Source organism: Xenopus tropicalis, chromosome 1, assembly GCF_000004195.4.
Source record: "Xenopus tropicalis strain Nigerian chromosome 1, UCB_Xtro_10.0, whole genome shotgun sequence".
NCBI lineage: Eukaryota > Metazoa > Chordata > Amphibia > Anura > Pipidae > Xenopus > Xenopus tropicalis.
In genome coordinates, this window is record NC_030677.2 from 99,901,703 (window position 1) to 99,915,282 (window position 13,580).

Consider the following 13,580-nt stretch of genomic DNA (forward strand, 5'->3'; position numbering starts at 1 on the left):
CTTGAAGGCAGAGAGATTGGGAGAAAGTCTGACAGTTTGTGGGAGCGAATTCCAGAGAAGGGGAGCAGCCCTTGCAAAGTCTTGAATGCGAGCGTGTGAGGAGGGAATGAGAGAGGAGTTGAGGAGCAGGTCAGTAGAGGAGCGTAACAAGCGGGTTGGATGGTACCTAGAGATAAGTTCAGAGATGTAGGGTGGGGCAGAGTTATGAACTGCTTTGAATGTAAGAGTCAGGAGTTTGAATTTTATCCTGGATGGTAGGGGAAGCCAGTGCAGGGATTGGCAGAGTGGCACGGCAGAGGAGGAGCGGTTGGAGAGGTGTATGAGCCTGGCAGCAGTATTCATTATGGACTGGAGAGGGGACAGTCTTTGGAGGGGAAGGCCAATTAAAAGGGAGTTACAGTAGTCCAGGCGAGATATTATAAGAGAGTGAATAAGAATTTTGGTAGCATCATGGGTAATAAATGATCGTATTTTGGAGATATTTCTTAGGTGAAAGTGACATGATTTGATAAGTGATTGGATATGGGGAGTTAAGGACAGGGCAGAATCAAGGATAACCCCAAGGCCTGGGAAGATGGGGTGATGGTAGAATTGTTAACCGTTATAGATACCTCAGGAACAATGTGGGCGTTGGATGGGGGAAAGAGAACCAATTCAGTTTTAGAGGGGTTTAATTTAAGGTAACGTTGGGACATCCAAGTGGAGATAGCAGACAGGCAGGAAGAGACGCGAGTTAGAAGCTCTGGGTTGAGATCAGGAGAGGAAAGATAGATCTGAGTATCGTCAGCATAGAGGTGGTACTGAAAGCCAAAAGAATTTATTAGTTTGCCAAGTGAGGAGGTATAGAGAGAAAATAGTAAGGGGCCCAGGACAGAGCCTTGGGGAACCCCGACAGAAAGAGGCAGGGGAGAAGATGATTCCCCATTGTAAGAGACACTACCTGTGTGTGCCATACTCTGCCTGTCCTATGCTGCCTGTGTGTGCCATACAGGGGTTTGTTCTGGGAGTTTGTTAGCATTTGGAAATAGTCATTATATGGTCCCTAAGGTGTGCATTGGGCAGGCAGGGTATGGCAGACACAGACAGCATAGGGCAGACAGGGTATGGTAGACACAGGCAGCATAGGGCAGGCGGAGTATGGCATGTGCATGTGTCTGCCATACCCTGCCTTCCCTATGCTGCCTCTGTGTTCCATACTCTGCTGCGTGTTCCATACTCTGCCTGTCTTATGCTGCCTGTGGGAGGTGAACCTGGCAGGGGTTTGTTCTGGGAGTTTGTTAGCATTTGGAAATAGTGATTATATGGCCCCTAAGGTGTGTCATTATATGCTGGGGTTGCTGTGCAGTCCACAGAGGAGGAGCCACCATATGGATTGAAGGGTTTGGCTTAATATGACATAATATAATTCTTTCACAAATGAATGAATGGTGATATCTCTACAGTAAGCACCAACCATTTGAGTTTTTGCTGCACTACCACCATTTATGTGGGTATGGTCTTAAAACCTCTTGGGTGTGGTTTGAAGTGGGTGTGGTTTAAAAAAAGGGGGAGTGGTCAAAACTGACTTACATTATAGGCACTTTAACATGTAGTCCAGAAGACTTCCTGCCCTCGGTACCGAGGACAGCACTCCACTAGTTTATAATAGGGGAAGGCACCACATGTAATTTGTATTTTGGTCCCCACTTGCATAAGGAGGTGATGTGCTAAATGGCCTAAGTAGGCCTTGTAGATGAAAAAAAGTGTTAAAAGTTTTGTAATAGCTCCCTCTAAGAGTGAGAGGCAGGATGAAGGTAGTTAGTAGAGTCTCCAGCAAGGAGCCCAGTGAGGGTTAGAACCCTGTGGTACCAAGGCCGCCAGTATAGGGAGTAAAGCGGTTAACCTGGGGGATAGGAGATTTCTGAAGCAAGGGACCACTGGAAGCTGGGAATTGTTTTACAAAGACAGTAAGTATTACCTTTGGGGTGTTGTGAACACTACAGCTGAAAGTAAGAATATCATTTGAGGGATGAAAGTGTTTGCCGTAACTGTTAAGTGATTGATGTTTAAATTAGAGTGAAGTGATTGAATCAGATCTGCACTAGCCAAAGAGATTGTGTACTATTCAGTCAATAAAGAGTTTCATTAGTTTTTAAGAACAAGATCAATTTCTGAGTGTGGAATTAAGTGTGGTTAACCCTTCCTCAAACAGTACTCATCTAAGATAAAAGGGTCCATGCCACACATGCTCTACTGAGAGCTGCATGGAGTTTCTAATGCCTGAAGCCAGCCTGAGTAACAGGTCTGGATCGTTGAATAAAGCTTTTTGAAGTTTTACAACCGCTGTCCTGGAGTCCGTTGAGTGCATGCCGGTGATGTTTCAACACCAAGTTTGTTACTTTAGACTAACCTATACATACAGTAGTATAACTGCGCCGCAATGGGCCTCCCTGTAAAACACAAGAACCCTGCCCTCCCTTTACCCGCCTGCCCCACAAATAATGTATTTACTCGGGGTGTATTTTCACGTAGGCTGAAAGTATAAAGGAACATGGATTGCTTGCATTTTTGCACCTAAAACATTGCACTTACTTTTGTAAACGATTCCTATAAGGATTTATTTCTAAACACAGGAGTAAGTGTAAAGCACTAGAAATGATCAAAACCTGAGAGCACACTGGCATTAGCCACCGGAGCAAGTGCCAATGCTTCCATTCAAGCTATTCTGATGAATTGTGCACAGTTGTTTGCATGGACACTAGGGAACCCTTGAATTATCGCTAGCCTGGAACTGGCAATAATTCCAGGGTTCCCTAAGTACATTGAATGAATGCAACTGACCTGCAGCAAGCAAATGCTAATGCCATTATTGATGCAGCATTGGAAATAAAACCAGCCTCACTATGAAATTATGTACCTTAAATTGCTTGTGATTCACAAAAAAACATGCACCAATTTATTGAGATGGACTAGGCAGGCAGCCATAATAACACTGAAATTCTAAAGGGTAAAGCTGCACTGTGGGTTACAAAAATGGCAATGTACAATATAAATAGTGCACATTGCACCCCTAAATGAGCCCTATATGGTTAGCACTGAGTTTGGAGCACTGATGAAATAATTTTCAGTAGCAGGGGGTTGCTTCAGCTAAAGTGACACACATAGCATTTAAATATACACCAGGCTATATCTAGCATTTATGGTTATTTATTAAAGGGCTTACTGGTCTCACTAGCAACTTTCAGTAGTTATTCCTTTTACTCAACTGAAGCTATTTTAAAAGGGCAGGCTCTTAATTGTTTGTAAATACGGTAGATGAGCCACTTTAGGTGGAATGAATGACAGACAATCAGCTCACCAGAAAGTCCTTTATAAAGCGATCATCTAAGGGGCAGATTTACCAATGTTTGTATTTTTTTACCACATATCTGTTTTTTGCGCTAAAGACTTTTAGTTGTTAAAAACGCAATTTTTTCTCCATTTATTATGTGTCAAAACCACAGAAAATGCAATCTAAAAGCTATGGGAGTTGTCCTAGGCAAATTGCAACAAATTGTAAATATTCATTTAATTCATGGTTTTAGATGTTTTTGTGGGGTTTTTTTTATTTGTAAGTCCACAAAATTCTTACGAAGACACAAATCCTTGAAAAATTGAGGTTTCGTGTTCCTTCATTTTTGTTCCGCAATTAACTTTGTTTGTGGTTTCTCAACTGGGATCTTTTAGTAACTGAGTAGACGTTTGTGGTTTTGGTGGAAGTTTGTTTATTCGTGGTTTCAAAAACCTCTAAAACCACAAAAAATCTGAATGTTGTTAAATCTTCCTCCACTTTAATTTCAACTAATATTCCCATTACCCATGCATTAGTCATGGTAAATTTTGGTAAATTTTACAGTGTATACAATAAAAGTTATATTTAAAAGCTCATAGTGGCCCTAGTACTTATAAACAGGTGGAAAGTTACATTACAGGTTGGTCCTTGAGGACCTCTTCTCCACCACCCAAGCTTTTATACTTTTCCAACACGACTGTTAATATTAAAATCCTAGTATTTCTGTTTGCAGAGGCTCTAGTAGGGTACGTATATACATATTTTGCTAACTTATAGACAAAGGCAAGCTTGAAAATTGTTTAATATATTGAAAGGCAAACAAGTGCATGCTGTTACATTTGCTCATGAACATTGCTGCATGTAAATTATTGGTGCTGCTCAAATGTTGTCTGTAAGATCCAACCAGCATAAAGTTCACCTGCTGTATATCTGCTAGTAAGCAATCTTTTAGTATGTACTGATTATATCAGGGGTCCCCAACCTTTCTTACTCATGAGCCACAGACAAATGTAAAAAGACTTGGAGAGCAACACAAGCATCATAAAAGTTCATGGAGGTGCCAAATAAAGGCTAAGATTGGCTATTAGGTAGCCTTTATGCACACTATCAGCTTACAGGGGGCTTTATTTGGTAGTAAATCTCATTTTTATTCAACCAAAACTTGCCACCGAGTCAGGAATTCAAAAATAACCACCTGGTTTGGGAGCACTGAGAGTAACATGTTGCTCACGAGGCACTGGTTGAGCATAACTGGATTAGATGCTTGCTTACATTGGTGAATATAAAATTAAAGTTTACCCACTAAGACTGAATTTAGGACTTCCGAGAAACTCATCTGCCAGCTTGCTCCCTGTTTACAGTTTTCAAAAATGATTTACTTTTTCTCTGAAATAATAAAACAGTAAAGGTATGGGGTCAGTTATCCAGAAATCCATTATCCATAAAGTTCTGAATTATTGGACAGTCATATCCCACAGTCTCCATTATAAGTTATGCTCTGAATTTTTAAATGGTTACCTGTCTCTGTAATAATAAAACAGTACCTTGTACTTAATCCAACTAAGATATAATTAATCCTTACTGGAGGCAAAACACTCCTATCGGGCTTTTTTAATGTTTAAATTATTTGTATTTAATTTTATTATTGTATCAGTCTCAGGCACCAAACCTACTACGTATCAAAGCTAGGCTTCATTTGCTCTTTGGTGTAATGCTTAGGCCCCATAACTAGCAGTACATAGCATACAATCCACACCCAAGGCTTATCCACTTTAATGCACGACCTTCAATATGTTCTTGCAATCCATGATTACTAAATAGCAATCAATGTAATCAATGCAGTTAGGACAGTAAAACATGCACTACCTTTTAAGGAATATGAACTAAAATACCAATAAACTTTGATATCTGCACATTTAAGCCTCTGTGCAGCTTTACAGAAAGCATTATTATTATACAGTTTAACTCTCCTTTTAACCTTCTCTTCTTACAGATTCATACATTACCCCGTCCAAAGGCTAACTGAATTATTCACTTAAACCTAGAAGTAAGAGAAAACTGCACAGACTCTGGCCCCCTGAACAAAAGATTTTTCTGAGAGAGGAGGTCAGATACCTTAAGAATATGGTTACAAAAAGGAAACTAGAAATCCTGTGTTTCTTTTGACAGAGAGCTCAGTGCAGAATAACTGTAAGTGCTTATGGCTGTATTTACATAGACCTCTCTGATAAGGTTTACTTAGTTTTTACCTTTTCCTTCTCCTTTAAACCCCTCTTCTAATGGTGGAATGTAATAAAAATCACAAGGGATGTGTAAAGTCACATTTTTGTGTAATACTGTTCACTAAATATTGATTACATGTCAAAAAGGTTGTCATTGACATGTTACATATCAATGACACCCTTTTGCACAACTGGGAATTAAAGGCTAGGAAACATTTCTAGCAGCATAGAATGCCTCTTATAAAAAATAAAATGTACAGGAATTGTAAATACTGCAGTATACAGAATCACAAATTAAATAAATACATATTATGATGTGCTTTGCCAGGACTTAAATCCAGGAATGCCAGGAAATCCATTTTTTCAATTGCCCATGGCCTTGAGATTTCGGAAAATGTGGACAACAGCAGTCCCACATGTACTGTTCTCTCTCTCACTCTTTGGTATGTAGGAGATCAGAGAACTCTTTCCCCTGTTTCTCTGTCTGTGACATGATCCCGCCCAGCTACAGACTGGGGAGGAACCCAATTGGGTGGATGCCCCAGTGCACTGTTGGGAGAGAAAGGTGTGCCTAGGTTTGGAGCCAAAAATCAGGGGTGGGCCATGGAGTTGAGACAGAGGCCATCCAGAACGCAGTGACAGTGGGAAGAAGCTCTGCTTAGCATTTGAGTGCCTGTAAAGAGAGATTGCAGTTACCTTACCTTACCACCTGCAGATCCCCAGTGAGTGATCCATCTGAGGGAAGGTATTGAACGTCTCCCATGTGTGTCCCCTGTGTGAGAACAGGTGTTTTTCGTGGCCTGCTACATTGGAGCAACTGCCTATTCCAAAGGGAGAGGTACTTTGGGGCAGGTAACGCTACCTGGGAAAACCAAAATAGCTCTGGGGAAGGGACTGAACTGGGAAAGGGTATATCCTCCAGGAGTGGAGTGTGGAACTGAATCCTCAGAGAGACTGAGCCAGTAGTGGAGAAAACCACACAGGTTTCCAAATCAGGGTTTAATACTGTTGTATGTTATAATTATTTTACTTTTACACCCAGTTATATAAAGTTGATATTTGCTGCAAACTGTGTGATTATTTCCTAGTGTGTGCTCCTCAATGTCCACTAGGTGGAGGCACTGTGCTAAAATCCCAGTATACAGCCCAAAATAACTGAGTGTGCCAAGAAAGGGTTACAGGTGTATTTTATCTTCCTTAAAGATTTGTTCATATGTGAGTTTTGAAATGAACTGCAAAGACTGAAATCAAAAGTAGTAAAATGTTGTTATATATACATATTTTAGTACTTACTGTTTTCTGCATTGTAAAAAATTGCTTCGAACTTCATTGAAGTTTCATTGAAATTTGATTGAACTCAATCCACAAGAACTGCAAAGCAGTACTGTAACATATATTGTGCCAGTAATGCAGTAATCGACTCTGTAACACATTTCTTTATCAGCTAGTCAATTATATAATTATGTGATCTATTTATCTATAGTTTTATATTCTAAGTGCTGGACTGGGTCTCCTTCTGCCCACCAGAGTTTTAGAAGGTATTTTTTTAATAAAGCATTGAAAATAATACACTTTGTGCAATATAGGGCAATTATTGGAGCAGGGTAGAATAGATTTTTTTTATTTAGTGTTACTGTTCCTTTAAGTTGTCTTAATGTAAAGCTACCGGAAATTCACTTAACAGAGGGATATTTATATATTATGAATTATTATGAATTATACAAGGAAGACTGTATTTAAACCTATATATTGTAACAGGACGGTTTTTAAGAATCATTGCCTTGCTAAAAGTAGGTATGGTACCCAGCTAAATGAGAATGAATGAGGAACGTGAATAATTGATTATGTATATAAAACAGTAAAGAGTAAATGTCCTAACAGTTATGGAACCCATACTCAGCCTAATGAGAATAAATGGGGACTGTGAATAATGTGATTATGTATGTAAAACAGTAAAGAGTAAAGGTCCTAACAGCTGTTTTGCCATCTCATTGTTTTTTAAATAAGTATATATATATATATATTTAAAATAAGTATATTCTAACTGTTAGTTTTTCTCCAATAAAATCATTTTGAAAGAACATTTTGTTTACTCACATCTGAGGCAGCTCTACTCAGTTGGCATTGCTCTTACCAAAGACATGAACCCCCATATGTAATAAAAGGCACTATGTTTGCCCAGTAGCAGTAACCCATAGCAACCAATAAGGCTTTTAAACAGGTGAACAGTAAATTCTACTTGCTGATTGGTTGCTATGGGTTACTGCTCCCAGATAAACTTATTGCTTTTATTACATACCCCCTAAAGACTTTGAATAAGTATAAATATATACATAATAGCTATATGTGGGCTGTATGAGGAAGAGTAAAGTTTGTAATCATTATCCTTTTTGTACTGCAATAAAATATATTAAGTTTACCTATTATTCCCACTGAGACTAATTTAGCTTTAGTTGTCTTTATATAAGGTTATCATGAATTCCCTTTACAGAGGGACATTTAGGTATTATGAATTATGCATGGCTAACTGTATTCAAACCAACGTAATATACCGGAAAGGTTTCTTGGAAGCATTGACATCCAAAAGGAAAGTATGGAATCCATATCCTGCTTCATGAGAATTAAAAAGGAATATAAATATATAAAATATTAGAGGGCACTCACTGAAACAAAAGTCTATATAAGCTCAAAATAGCCACCCAGGAGACCAGTGCTCACATGACCTGCGAAAAAATAAACAAATTTATTAATAGACCGATGTCTTAATAAAGATCTGTTAGTAATTTTCAATATATTTCTTTTTTTCAAAATTCCTATGAGTGCCGGTCACCTTTGTACAGATAGATAGATAGATAGATGATAGATAGATAGATAGATAGATACATAGATACATAGATAGACAGATCCATAAAACTAGATGGAGCAACAACCCTGGGGCTAAACAAAAATACTGTACATCTCTTCTACATTAAAATGAGGGGTCTGTCATCTCTGCCAAAAGTTATCCCAGATGAAACGTGTGCTTGTGGGCCCCCTACACTGGTGGACCCTGAGCAAATGCCCCTTTTGCCCTTTTATTAAAAGGGCCCCTGACTGCCCTTGCATTCACAAGTAGGATTTTAGTTTATAAAGCAATGCTTTCCTGCCTACAGCGTCACATAAATCTATTGAACCAATGGGTTGTCAAAGAAACTGAGCACAATTTGCTGTCTGTTTTACTCCATCTCTCATTTGACCAATGAAATTGCACTTCTCTGGACAAAACATGTACCTAAGGGTTTTCAATGGCACTGAGCTTCAATCTGCCATCTTCTTCCCCCAAAAATCACAGTCCTGCCCTTCTGAACCATTAATTTTTACCAAGCTATAGTACAGGTATGGGTCATAATGTCTAGAATGCTGAGGACCTGGGGTCTTCCGAATAATGTGTTTTTCTGTAATTTGGATCCCCATATTTTAGGCTAATGCCACACGGGCCAGCACTACTGTCAATTCGGCCTACCTTGTGCCTGCACCCCAAATGAATGGAATACGCTGTATCTTAGTTGAGATCAGGTACTGTATTAATTATTATAGAGTAAAAGGAAGTCAGTTTTGAATTACTGAAAAAATTATTTAAAATTGAATTATTCAATTAAAATTGAGTCTGTGGGAGATGGCAATCCCTTTATTAGGAGCTTTCTGGATAACGGGTTTCTGGATAATGGATCCCATACCTGTACAGGAAAAAATACTCAGCAATACATCAGTGAAAATGAAAAAATATTGCCTAAGATTTTGAGTCTGAACTTGGTTATGTGGTACATTTGGCAGCAAACCTTATTGGAATCCCAGGCAATGCTTGATATGGGCTTGTCTGCCATCTGACCAACAACACTGCAGCATTACAGAGCAGCATTAATGTTTTACAATGCATTTTATTAAAAAGAAACTGTCACAGCCATTGTCTTTTTTTAAGCTCTCACTTATTCAGGGCCATGGCAAAACTGACCTGCATTTGACAACTTGCAGCAAGCTAAAATTGATTTGATTGTTTCCTATGGTGAAAGCGGAGCACAAAAAAAGGAGTAACTTATTTTAGCTTGCTACATATCATCAACTGCATGTGGGCCGTAAGTAATAATATTTTAATAGAAAATAATGCACCTGCTGTTAAGATTTCATCATATTGTGCCTTTTTGACTTGAAGATCATCGCAGATGAAAGAATTTACAATAGTGGATTAAACCGAAATTGAAGTAAGAGAGAGTCAAACTGGAGTTAGAAAAATATAAATTCTTAAAAGAGTTAATTCATTTGTAACTATGGTTGTTGTTGTTCCAGAAAGCCACTTTAGTGTATTTGGTTACCAAATTTCTCCATACAAATCTGGAGTATAATATACACCAATTTGAATACGCTTGGGGCACATGTAGCCAATATCTGTCGAAAATGAAAAGTCTTGTGTTTTTTGGCGGATATCAGCATTGGCAGGCCAAGCCGACTGGGTTGCCTAGGGTGCCACCTTGCCACCCCCCTCCCGCTGCATGTGCTTTGGCACGCATGTGCAGTCGCAGGGGGGTTCGCGACTGATCATTGCCCCCACTGCGTAATGACAAGCGGCAGGGGCAATGACTAAAGAGAGCAGACTAGGGGTAGGCAGGAGACGCTCCTGCCTGCCGCCCCGCAATTGTTGCGCCCTAGGTATTTTTCGAAAAACCTTTGCCGTTAATATGCCCCTAGACTACAAAAATCTTCTACTTGTGCCTGCACCTAGAGCATTGAATAAGCTCGGGTAAAATGGCAAACAAAGCGTATTTCTGCCTGAAAATACCCACATATGCAGTTTACGGCAGAAATAATCTACATGTGCCTGCACCCAAACATATTCAATGGTTCCGAGTATAGGCAAAAGTAGGAGATTTTTACAGTAGCGACATTAGTCTTAAAGAGATACATGAACAAGTCAAAAGGGTTGAGGAGACTGCCTCATACTTATGCAAATAGACCAAAGGGATTCTGGGAACAAATTCCTTAAGGCTCCTAAAAATATCCCATTTCTTTTCTATTGTGTTTGTTAAGCAAAATGTACTTAACATACTATATAAATGTTATAAATCTTGTTTCCTTCAGTCTTGGGAATATACAATCACAGCAAGCAGGCAGGTGCCATTTTATGGGAACAGTTATTAATGCAAGCTTTGTATCACCCCAAAATCTTGTGTATGTGCCAGAATGGGGGCCTGATGCCCAGGCCCATGCACTGGCTACACAATTAGATGGTGAGAAGGTAGGGGGAATGTGAGTCTGAAGGGAAAGCCTAAGTAACTGTCTGCCCCGCCTCTATGCCTAAGGCATAGAGGCGGGGCAGGTAGTATATGATTGACAGCTGGGATTTTTAAATGCAGTTATAATGGATTTGAATGTGTTAATATAAAAATGAATTTTGGTTTCATGTTTAATTTTATTATACAGCTTTTCATGTCTGGGTGACAGGTCCACTTTAATGTTTTTCTGGCATACATGAACATTTTAGAGCTCATACACAAATGTTTTTTATGTTTTTTTTTCAGATGCATGTTTGAGTGCACCTAAACTCATTTGCTAATTTGTAGTGATGGGTGAAATGTTTCGCCAGGCGGATTGTTTTGAGAAACAGATGAAAAAATTGCCACAGAAAAATTTGCAACGCATCCAAAAATTGTCGCCCGCAACAAAAGAATAGTCGCTCATCAAAAGAATTGTTGCGGGCGACAATTTTTTTTTGACGCGCATCATTTTCACTGTTTCGTTAACATGCTGCATTTTCCTGCACTTTCCTTGAGTTCAGTAATATAAAGGGTTGTGTTTGGAACTGACATGCTCCTTAATTTTCAAGTGATCTGGTAACCCTATATCATATTGCATGGCAAATCAGCAATAAATGTTGAAGTCTGCTGCATGTAAATTAAGTGCTAATTAGAAATACATGTTAAACATGACCTGTTTATGTACAGCACACATTTGATGAAAGATGTATGGATACATGCAGATATAATAAATAAAACATTTAAACATGAACAGTATAAAAAATATGTATACAAATTCACCTACCTAGTAGTGTAGTGTTTTTTACACATGGCTATTTATGGCTATTGTAAATCTAGAAAAAAAAACCAATGTGGAAAGGCCAAAAATGTTGGGCTTGCCATTGACAACATGGGGTCTGGGTGCTCTGCTTCAGACCTGCAGCTTAAGGAAGCAAAGGATACGACACGTATGGGACCTGTTATCCAGAATGCTCATGGGAGAAAAGGGATATTTCCGTAATTTGGATCTCCATAACTTAAGTCTGCTAAAAATCATATAAATATTGAATAAACCCAATAGGCTTGTTTTGCCTACAATAAGGATTAATTATATCTTAGTTGGGATCAAGTACAAATTACTATTTTATTATTACAGAGAAAAATTAAATCATTTTTAAAAATTAGAATTATTTGCTTATAATGGAGTCTATGGGAGGTGGCCTTTCCATAATTCAGAATGTTCTGGATAACGGGTTTCTGGATGTACAACATATTTATAAAGACACTCTAAGCAGAGCCACCAGAACATAAATTTAATAGCTTATGATTAAGTTACTGTGTGCATGAAACACATAAGGCCTACATTTTTTAAATATAATTCTGCTTTTCTTTTAAAACGATGTTCTGTAAGATCTGCTTTGAGGACCTGTCTAAATCTATTGACGCACGTTGAATCAAGGACTCTGAGAATATAGGTAAAAAATACAAAGTGATGGCTTATAGGGGAGCAACAGGAAGATCATACCAAATGTAAAAGTGGGAAAACCTAAAGTAGAAATGGAAATAGTGGAACAGGGAAAGTGAAAAAAGCAGACTCTGCAGAGGAGACAGGTTTGTTTATTTATGTTTTCTACTATCCCTCTGAATCAGCCCTTAACCTTTTAAGTACCAGCCGAATTTGTCATTTTAGTTCCCCCCAGTGCCATACACACTGAATTTTATAACTTTTCTGGAGATATGATGTGTATTTTGGATGAAATATGTAAAAATAAAATTATGAAAAATTTCTGTATATTTTGAGTTTTTATTCCATAGAAAAGTTGATTTACACACTTTTTTTGTTGTTTGTAAAAGCCCTGATACTCCCAAGTCCAACGATACCAAATAAGTGGTGGTACCCCACTGTTCCTGTCCAGAAGTAACCCCCAAACTAAAGCAGTACTTTGTACAATATCACACCAGAACAAAGTGGAAAAGCGCTTGTAACAGTTAATGCAGCATAACTTATATGTAAATCTAAAATATCCCCTCATGTTTGGTATTTTAGAAACTACAGACCTTCAGGTTTCTAGATGGAATCTAGTTTTAACTCAAAAGCCAAATACTTTTTGTCAGTGCATCGTGAAATTTGGAGGTTTTTTTGCATTTTTGTTTTTTTCTAAAATGGAAACTTGGACGCAAGATCAAATGTGGATTTGGCAAAAAAAAATCTCAGAATTTTTCGAACCAAGGCAAATTTGAAATACAAACTTCTCCCGAATAAAATGATTCCCCATATGTATGGGTGCACATAAAGAGGTGGCCACCAAACACCCCAAAGCAGGGGCAATGCATAAGAGCAATTACAAAAAAAAATTGGGGGGCTGCGCTCTATGTGCACTACCTGCAGTTTTTCAGTGTTAACCCCCCTACCTGTGTAATAACCCCCACAAACTATATATTTCCAAAAAGTGCACACCTTCAGCTATTCAGAGACACCACTCTTCTCTTTCTAAATAGAAAATTGTGGCCGCAGTCCCTTCCAGAAATCAGCGCTTTGGTCCGAAATCTCCATGGCAACTACCAAAATCTTATTAAACATCAATCTACAAGTTCCCCTGAATAAAACGATACCCCATATGTATGGGTGCACATAAAGACGTGGCCAAATCAAATAACGAAAATGCAATAAAACCACTAAAAGCAATGAAAGAACAATAATTGCAATTAAATCAGTGGGCAGAGCCCTTGATCCACCAATGTCACTAAAAAACCAACCTTTTTTGGGGCACTAAACATGTA